This window comes from Pinus tabuliformis, chromosome 6 (assembly GCF_031772625.1).
Source record: "Pinus tabuliformis cultivar Carrire ecotype Pingquan chromosome 6, CPIR1, whole genome shotgun sequence".
In the NCBI taxonomy this organism is placed as follows: Eukaryota; Viridiplantae; Streptophyta; class Pinopsida; order Pinales; family Pinaceae; genus Pinus; species Pinus tabuliformis.
In genome coordinates, this window is record NC_142292.1 from 62,143,783 (window position 1) to 62,151,697 (window position 7,915).

Consider the following 7,915-nt stretch of genomic DNA (forward strand, 5'->3'; position numbering starts at 1 on the left):
GGTTTTAAAATTCAGGTTAAATAACTTATTTCTTTGCCTTTTATGCATGCGAGGCATGATCACACAAAGTTATCCATTATTCACAGTTCTGAAATATTGTGGAGCTCCTGTGCACAGTATTTATTTTCAATTTTTTGATATTTTCTATCTGTTTTCTGTCAATTTTTTTATGTCGCTTAATCTGGCATCCTTACTATTTTGATGCCAAATTTGTTACTGGATACAGAATCTACTTTCAGTCTGCTAATTTTGATATTTTCAATCCGTTATTCGATCCGATTACAACACATTCTATTTTCAATCCATTATATGATATTGTTGCTCCAGTGCACCTTCTGTCTTCTTAAAACAAGATAATACCACGGATTATATAACTCGCAATAAGTCGAGATATGCAGGCTGTTTAAGGCAATATCCCATTTTTTTTTCCGAGCCTTCTGTCTTCTTAGAACAAGATAATACCACGGATTATATAACTCACAATTGTCAAGATATGCAGGCTGTTTTAGGCAAATATAACTCACAATTGTCAAGATATGCAGGCTGTTTTAGGCAATATCCCATTTTTGTTTCTAAGCCTCTGTGACTTCAATTCTAAATGAGTTTCCATATAAAACAAGTAATTTTTTCTTTCTTTATTGAGAAAGAACATATGTTAAGTAAATATTGAATTAGTATAAAGATAATTTGTTTATGATATAAGGATCTATTTTCTTATAGTAATTGGATTATTATTAGTTTTTACTGAGGTAAGACTTTGCAATATAAAAAGTGACTTTACAATATAAAAAGCTTATTGACTTATTGAACAATGTAATTATGCAATGTTTAATTTTGAAAAACAAATAATTATTATTAGTTTTTACTGAGATAAGATTCGAGTATTTTTTTTGTTTATTGATTTATTGACCAATGTAATTTATAATGTTTAACTTTGAAAAACAAATATTTATATTTCAATATTATTAAAAATAATAATAATTTTTAAACATTTAATTGGACCATAATTTAAAGGTCTTATTCTTCTAGGGTACTTGATATTTTACTAGCTTAAAATTATAATTAAATTAAATCAAAACTTGATTCTGAAATAATATAAAATTAGTATAAACCTGACTTACAATGATGGGGGCTTACATAAACAATGTCGCGCCGTTCCAAAGTTGGGATTTATCAATGTTTGACATTAATCAACATGCCATTTGTTCCCTTCCATTTAAAAGTTCAACTTGGTTTCCTGATCAAGAAATATCGATTGCATCCCTCCTTCTTAGCAACTCAATAATGATAAATGACTGAATTAACACTTCAACATATAAAAAGCAGAATTGTGAAAAAACATATGTTTTGTAATGTTGCTTCTCACCCATGCTTTTGTTCTCTTTAGAAAGTGATGTTCCTAACATTTATCCAAAGGGAAATTTTGACAATTTGCCAAACTGGTGCAGCTATAAAGACAACCAAAAATGTTAGAAATGAGTACTATAAAAGAAAGTGTCTTATGTGTCATGCAACAAGATCAGAACCGTCTTGTCAATAATCAAGCTTAACATACTAAATTTTTAACGCATCCATTCATGCTATCAAAGCAATGCAGAATCTTGTATGAAACTTACCAGAGGTGAGCTTGCTCCACATGAAGAAGCTACGAGACAATTGACATATTCTCAGCATGTTTCTCCTTATTTCCACGTGTCACAAGAAGCAACTTCTAGACCAATAGAGGATAGTATAGAGAAGCATTCAACCCACTCCCAAATAGTGCTCAAACTTCATCTTGTATTACCAATAATCCTGACAAGAGCACGTTCCATTCCTAAAATGGTGAAAACGTATAGCGTCCCTTACTACAATTTCACGTCCAACAATCTTAGAAATAAACTTGACAGCATTATGACAGTCACCACATACACGAAGGTTCTTTATTATTCGAATAGGGGCCCCCGGAGGTGTGCTCATAAGCCCAAATGCAATGGCTAGCTTCTCACTGTGATGGAGGACAAAGTTTTTGTTCGGTACATAACCCGCCTCGTCCATTGGCCCGGCCAATGTATTCAACATTGCATGAACTTCCTCTATTTGTGGGTGTGATCTATCTGCTGACATGAATGCATGTACTCTATTCTTGACCTCAATCCCGCTGAACCCTGGCTTCTTTTTAGCGTCTCTGTCTTTCATCATTTTTCTAACCTTGGCTGCATCATCCCACCTGCCAGCTGCAGAATAGATATTTGAAAGCAGCACATATTCCGAAGTATTTTTCGGCTCCAAATCGAAAAGAAATTGTGCGACACGCTTTCCTATTTCCATATTGCCGTGAACTCTGCAAGCACTGAGTAGTACCACCCAGATACTGACATAAGGTTCAAATGGCATCTTATTGATGAAATCTTCTGCCTCGTCTAGACGACCAGCACGACTAAGAAGGTCAATCATGCAAGCATGATGATCCATTCTTGGTGTGATGTTATGTTCATGCCTCATGGAATGAAAGTAATAATGTCCTCAATCTACTAGACCTATATGGCTGCAAGTAGAGAGAAACCAAGGAAGGTTATGGCATCTGGACTAATGCCTGTCAGTAGCATTTTGCTCAAAAAGTTTCAAGGTTTCCACCCCATCCCCATGCTGAGCATGACCAACAATCATTTCATTCCATGAGACAACATCACACTCAATCATCTTCTCGAAAACTTTCCGTGCATCTTTTATGCCTCCACATTTGGCATACATAGTAACTAGGGCGTTGACCATAGACATCTAGACATGGGTGACTCAAACCCCATACAGAGAATGTGGGCATGGATGTGTCTTCCATGCTCAAGCACTGCTAGGTTGGTACACGCACTAACAATGCTAGCAAAAGTTGCCTCATTTGGCTTCAAACCAGTGTGTTGCATTTGACAAAAGAGTTTTAGAGCCCACATACCCTGCAATCATTGCATTGCAAGAGATCACATCTTGTTCAGGAATTTTGTCTAACACTTGACGGGCATATTGTAGGCTGCCAGATTTAGCATACATGTCTACAAGAGCACTTCCAACAAACATATTTGAGTCAAAACCAGTCTGGATAATGTGGCCGTGAAGTTGTTTACCTTCTTCAAAAGTAGGTAAGCTGCAACTTACACTGAGAATGCTTGCATAAGTGAATTGATTCAGTTTCACACCTATCTGTTTCATTTGGAAACTAACCTTTAAGGCCTCTTGATAATGGTCATTATGTGCATATCCTGCAATAATTGCATTCCATGAGATTAAGTCTCCTGCATTTTATCAAACACACATAGTGCATCTTCTATGGTTTGAGTTTTGGCATACATTGTAACAATAGCATTGCACACGGAAACTTGGGACTGGAATCCACTTTTGATAATGTACGCATGGACCTGTCTGCCAAACCTCAAATCAATGAGAATAGCACACGCATTGACGACACTGACAAATGTCAACTCATTTGGCTTCATACCGGTCTGGTGAATTTCATTAAAAAACCTTGTGGCCTCGTCCGCTTGCCCATTTTGGGCATATCCTGCAACCATGGTAGTCCAAGAAACATTGTTTCGAACCGGCATTAAATAAAACATTTGGCGTGCACCATCTACTCTCCCACATTTGGCATACATATCAACAAGAGCAGTCCCAACAAATACATTTGACTCAAATCCGAGCTTAACAACCTGTCCATGAATTTTCCTCCCATATCCCAAATCCACCATGCTTGCACATGCACTTACAACGCTGGCTAAGGTGAACTCATCAGGTTTTGTGCCCATCCATTGCATCTGGCCATATAAATCCATGGCTTCAACCTGATCACCACATCGGGCATATGCCGCAATCATTGCATTCCAGGAAACTATGCTACGTTCATGCATTTTGTCAAACAGACATCGTGCATTTTCCACATACCCACATTTTGCATAGCCTGTAAGAACCGTAGTCCATGAACAGACATCTCATTCAGGGATTGTGTCAAACACTTGGCATGCATCCTTATTTGGGGACAAGAACACAGGTCCTTGAGCTGCGGCCATGGTTTTAATACCAATCCACTTTTGACTTCTTCCTTGCTTGGTAGCAATTTACAGAAAACTCTGTACCCCAACAACTAGTAAGCTCGAAACTTGTTCATATCAGACACTAATATATCCAGGGTTTTCAAATGGGCATCTCTAAAATTTTGGAAAAGAAATTTAAGCATTTGGCAAGTTTTGGCCTACTACTCATAAACATCAATCCAAAAAAGGAGTATGTGTTGTAGTATTTGTAAATGAGTAAACATTCAAATTTAGTTTTATATGAAAAAAGATTTAGTATGCATAATGAAACATTAAACTAAAATAATAATAATAAAACAGTTTAATTGACATCTCATATGAACTTAGTAGTGAAAAATGTCATTTTAATAGAGTTCTGGCAAGTTAAGGAATTTGTGCATCCCTATATCTACGAAAATGTCACTGAGAGTTGAATTGGGATATTAAAAACACATTCGAGGTTTTATCCAAAAGAAAGTTCATGACATCTCATATGAAGTTAGTAGTGAAAAATGTCATTTTAATAGAGTTCTGGCAAGTTAAGGAATTTGTGCATCCCTATATTTACGAAAATTTCACATTTGAGGTTTTATCCAAAAGAAAGTTCATAACATCTCATATGAAGTTAGTAGTGAAAAATGTCATTTTAATAGAGTTCTGGCAAGTTAAGGAATTTGTGCATCCCTATATTTACGAAAATTTCACCAGAGAGTTTGATTTCAGCAAGGAGTTTGATGGCTTTCACTTGTATTTTTCGAAACACCTAGTTGACAGAACCATGTAGTAGGAAAAGGACATTTAATTTTTACTTTCATGATGGTTTGTGACAGCTAGCAACCTTGTGTGCCCTCTTTAAAAGTGACAATTCGTTCTTAAATATGTAACATATGGAAAAACAAAATCTCCAAATACAAAAAGAAACTTAAAATAATGTACAAAAATATGTTCACATAAACAACAACTGTTACATGAATAATGGATAACCTCTATATAACATTAACTATAACTCATTATCATCCACCCTTGCTTTCAAGAATGTCCATTCACATGTTTCTATTCTTCCACACACTACTATTACTTATCCATATTCAAAACACACATAACTAATAGTTTCAAGTGTAACTCAATATCATCCACCTTTGCGTTCAACAATGTCCATTCACATGTCACTATTTTTCTACACACTATTATTTATAAAATATTTATATTCAGCGTACACATAACTAACAATCTCAATTGCAACTCTTTATCATCCACCCTTGCTTTCAACAATGCCCATTCACATGTTCCTATTCTTCCACACTTTATGCCTTACGGCGTTTCCTTTGCAACATCAGGTGCAAATGCTAGTTATGTAATTATGCAAATCGAACTTATTACATGTGTGGAGATGAGCGATTCAGGTTGTAATTGATCACCGAGTGAATGTCCAGCGGATAGAGTTTAAATATTTGAAGTTTAGAGGCTCCAAATGTCAATGGTGTTTATGATTTTAATGACATAATGGAGTGATGGATCAAATATATACTTGTGTTGCCTTAGTAACTTGGTTGATTCTTGGCGATGCATTGATATTTGTGGACAATGCCCACCTCTTGGATGAGAGATACGTATACTTGGAATTAGTCTCTAGGTGAAATGTGGTTGTTGATAAGGATCCTAGAGACTACGAGTTTGTGTCCAACTTTTAATGTATGCACCTGTCATTCAACGAAGTTGTTGTCTCGTGTTCTCAGAAAAGAAGAGTCAGCATTTTGGTATCAGAGCAGTAAGCTGCTCTCTGGAAAGGGGGAAAAGGAAATTGATTTTATTGAATTTTGAAATTGATTGTTTATTGAGAAATGGCACTTAGAATTGGAAGAGGTAGAGGTCGAGGAAGAGGTCAACCGACTGCAAATGCGGAATTGAGAGATGAAGTAAGAACTCTTCGACGAAGGCTAGAAGCCATGGAGGCTACCAGGCATCATAATCACACAGGGGATACCAGTGAGGAAGAAGAACTTCCAAAAGAAGAAGAAGAGAGAGTTGAAGAACCCCCAAAAATCAGATTTCTAAAGTCAATTTTTGGTCCAGGTTTTGGGTCGAAGGCATAAGTACCTATATACAGTGGTAGTTTAGATCCAAAAGAATTAACAGATTGGATTAATGCCATGAATAAGCATTTTGAGTATGCAGAGGTGTGGGAAGAAAACGAGTCAAATTTGTTGTTACGAAGTTGAGAGGACATACAACTTTATGGTGGGATGGAGTGCAAGAAGAAAGGGCCTTGAAAAACAAAGCCAAGATCAAGAGTTGGAGTAGGATGAATGCTAAACTGAAAAGTAAGTTCCTTCCTAAATATTATCAATTAATTTTGTTTAGAAAGATGCAGAATCTTAAGCAAAAGATGATGACTATTAGGGAGTATACAGAGGAATTTTACAAAGTGAATATTAGATCAGGATACATAAAAGATACACTTGAGAGAGTTTTCAGGTATATCAATGGATTAAGGTTTGATATTCAAGATGAATTAAGTTTAATGTCTTTGAGATCTGTTGAGGAAGCATATCAGGTTGCATTGAAGGTTGAAGAAAAGTTTATGAGAAAGCAAGGTCAGAAAACGAGAACAAGAAGTGTCGGAACAAAAGAGCAGTAGCAAAAGGGAGAAGCTAGCAGCTCAAACCAGCAGTCACAACTCAAGAAAACTAGCGATGCTAGAGGAAGGAGGACTCCTTCGAGGGGTGGAGGCAAAAGCAGAGATCAGGTGAGATGTTTCACTTGTGAACAATTGGGACATTATTCATCTGAATGTCCAGAAAAAGTTGGAAAACAAAAAGGGATACAATTAGCACAAACCGAGCCAGAACCTAAACCTCCAAAGGCAGTGGAAGAATGTGTCAACCCACCAGAAGAAGGAGAATCTTTTTTGTTGAAACAAGTGTTGGATGTAGATGAACTTGTGCAAAGAAGAAGCTTATTCAGGACGACATGCAAGGAAAAAGGTAAATGTTGCAAATTAATTATTGATAATGGAAGTACTGATAATTTGGTTTCTACAGAGATGGTGGAGAAGTTGCAGCTGGATAGAATGCCACATTCTGCACCATACAAAGTTTCATGGCTACAAAAGGGACAACAAATGTTGGTGAATGAACAATGTTAGGTGGAGTTCCAAAAATGACCAATACAAAGAACGAGTTCTCTGTGATATTATGCAGATGGATACTTGCCATGTCTTGCTTGGAAGACCTTGGCAGTACGATAGAAGGGTGAACTATGATGGTAGGATGAACACTTACAGTTTTGAGAAGGATGGAAAAAATCATGTGTTACTACCTATAAAAACTAAAGGTACCAGAGAGGCAGCGGATCCAAATATATTATTAATGAGCGAGAAACAATTGGTTACCAGCAGTGCAAAAATTAGAAATCAAGAGCAGCGAACGGAAGTAGAGGTGACCAATATACCTTCAACAAATCACAATTCATCTAATTTCGAAGATGAAATGTTTCATGAATCAGAACATGTAAAACCAATAGTACTTTCCACCGTGGAAATAGTCATGACAGAGGAGATCCAACTTAATAAACAATAGTTAGTAATATTGGAGAACTATGGACAGGAAAAGCTTGAAAAGAATGCTACAAATGAGAAGGGAGGAGGGAGTCTTGAACAGAAAGACAATGTGGAACAAAAAAACCAGCATGCATGGTCTCAATTGATCCTTGCAGTTTTATGGATTTTAATTGCTTGGATAATGAAAGGAAGGATATGCCCAATCAAGGAGAAACGATTACAAGAACATCATGTTCCATGTCAACAGTGGAAATTTCAACTGCAGTTAGTGAACTTATGTAGGAAGGAATGGATGAGGGGATTACTTAAATGGGGG

General features: G+C 36.5%; 2 pseudogenes; both read right to left on the bottom strand.

Moving 5' to 3' along the window:
• Positions 1–1,782: 1,782 nt before the first annotated feature.
• On the bottom strand, positions 1,783–2,454 carry LOC149257229 (pentatricopeptide repeat-containing protein At2g22070 pseudogene; annotated as a pseudogene).
• Positions 2,455–3,257: 803 nt separating this feature from the next.
• On the bottom strand, positions 3,258–3,878 carry LOC149257230 (putative pentatricopeptide repeat-containing protein At3g23330 pseudogene; annotated as a pseudogene).
• Positions 3,879–7,915: the final 4,037 nt, after the last annotated feature.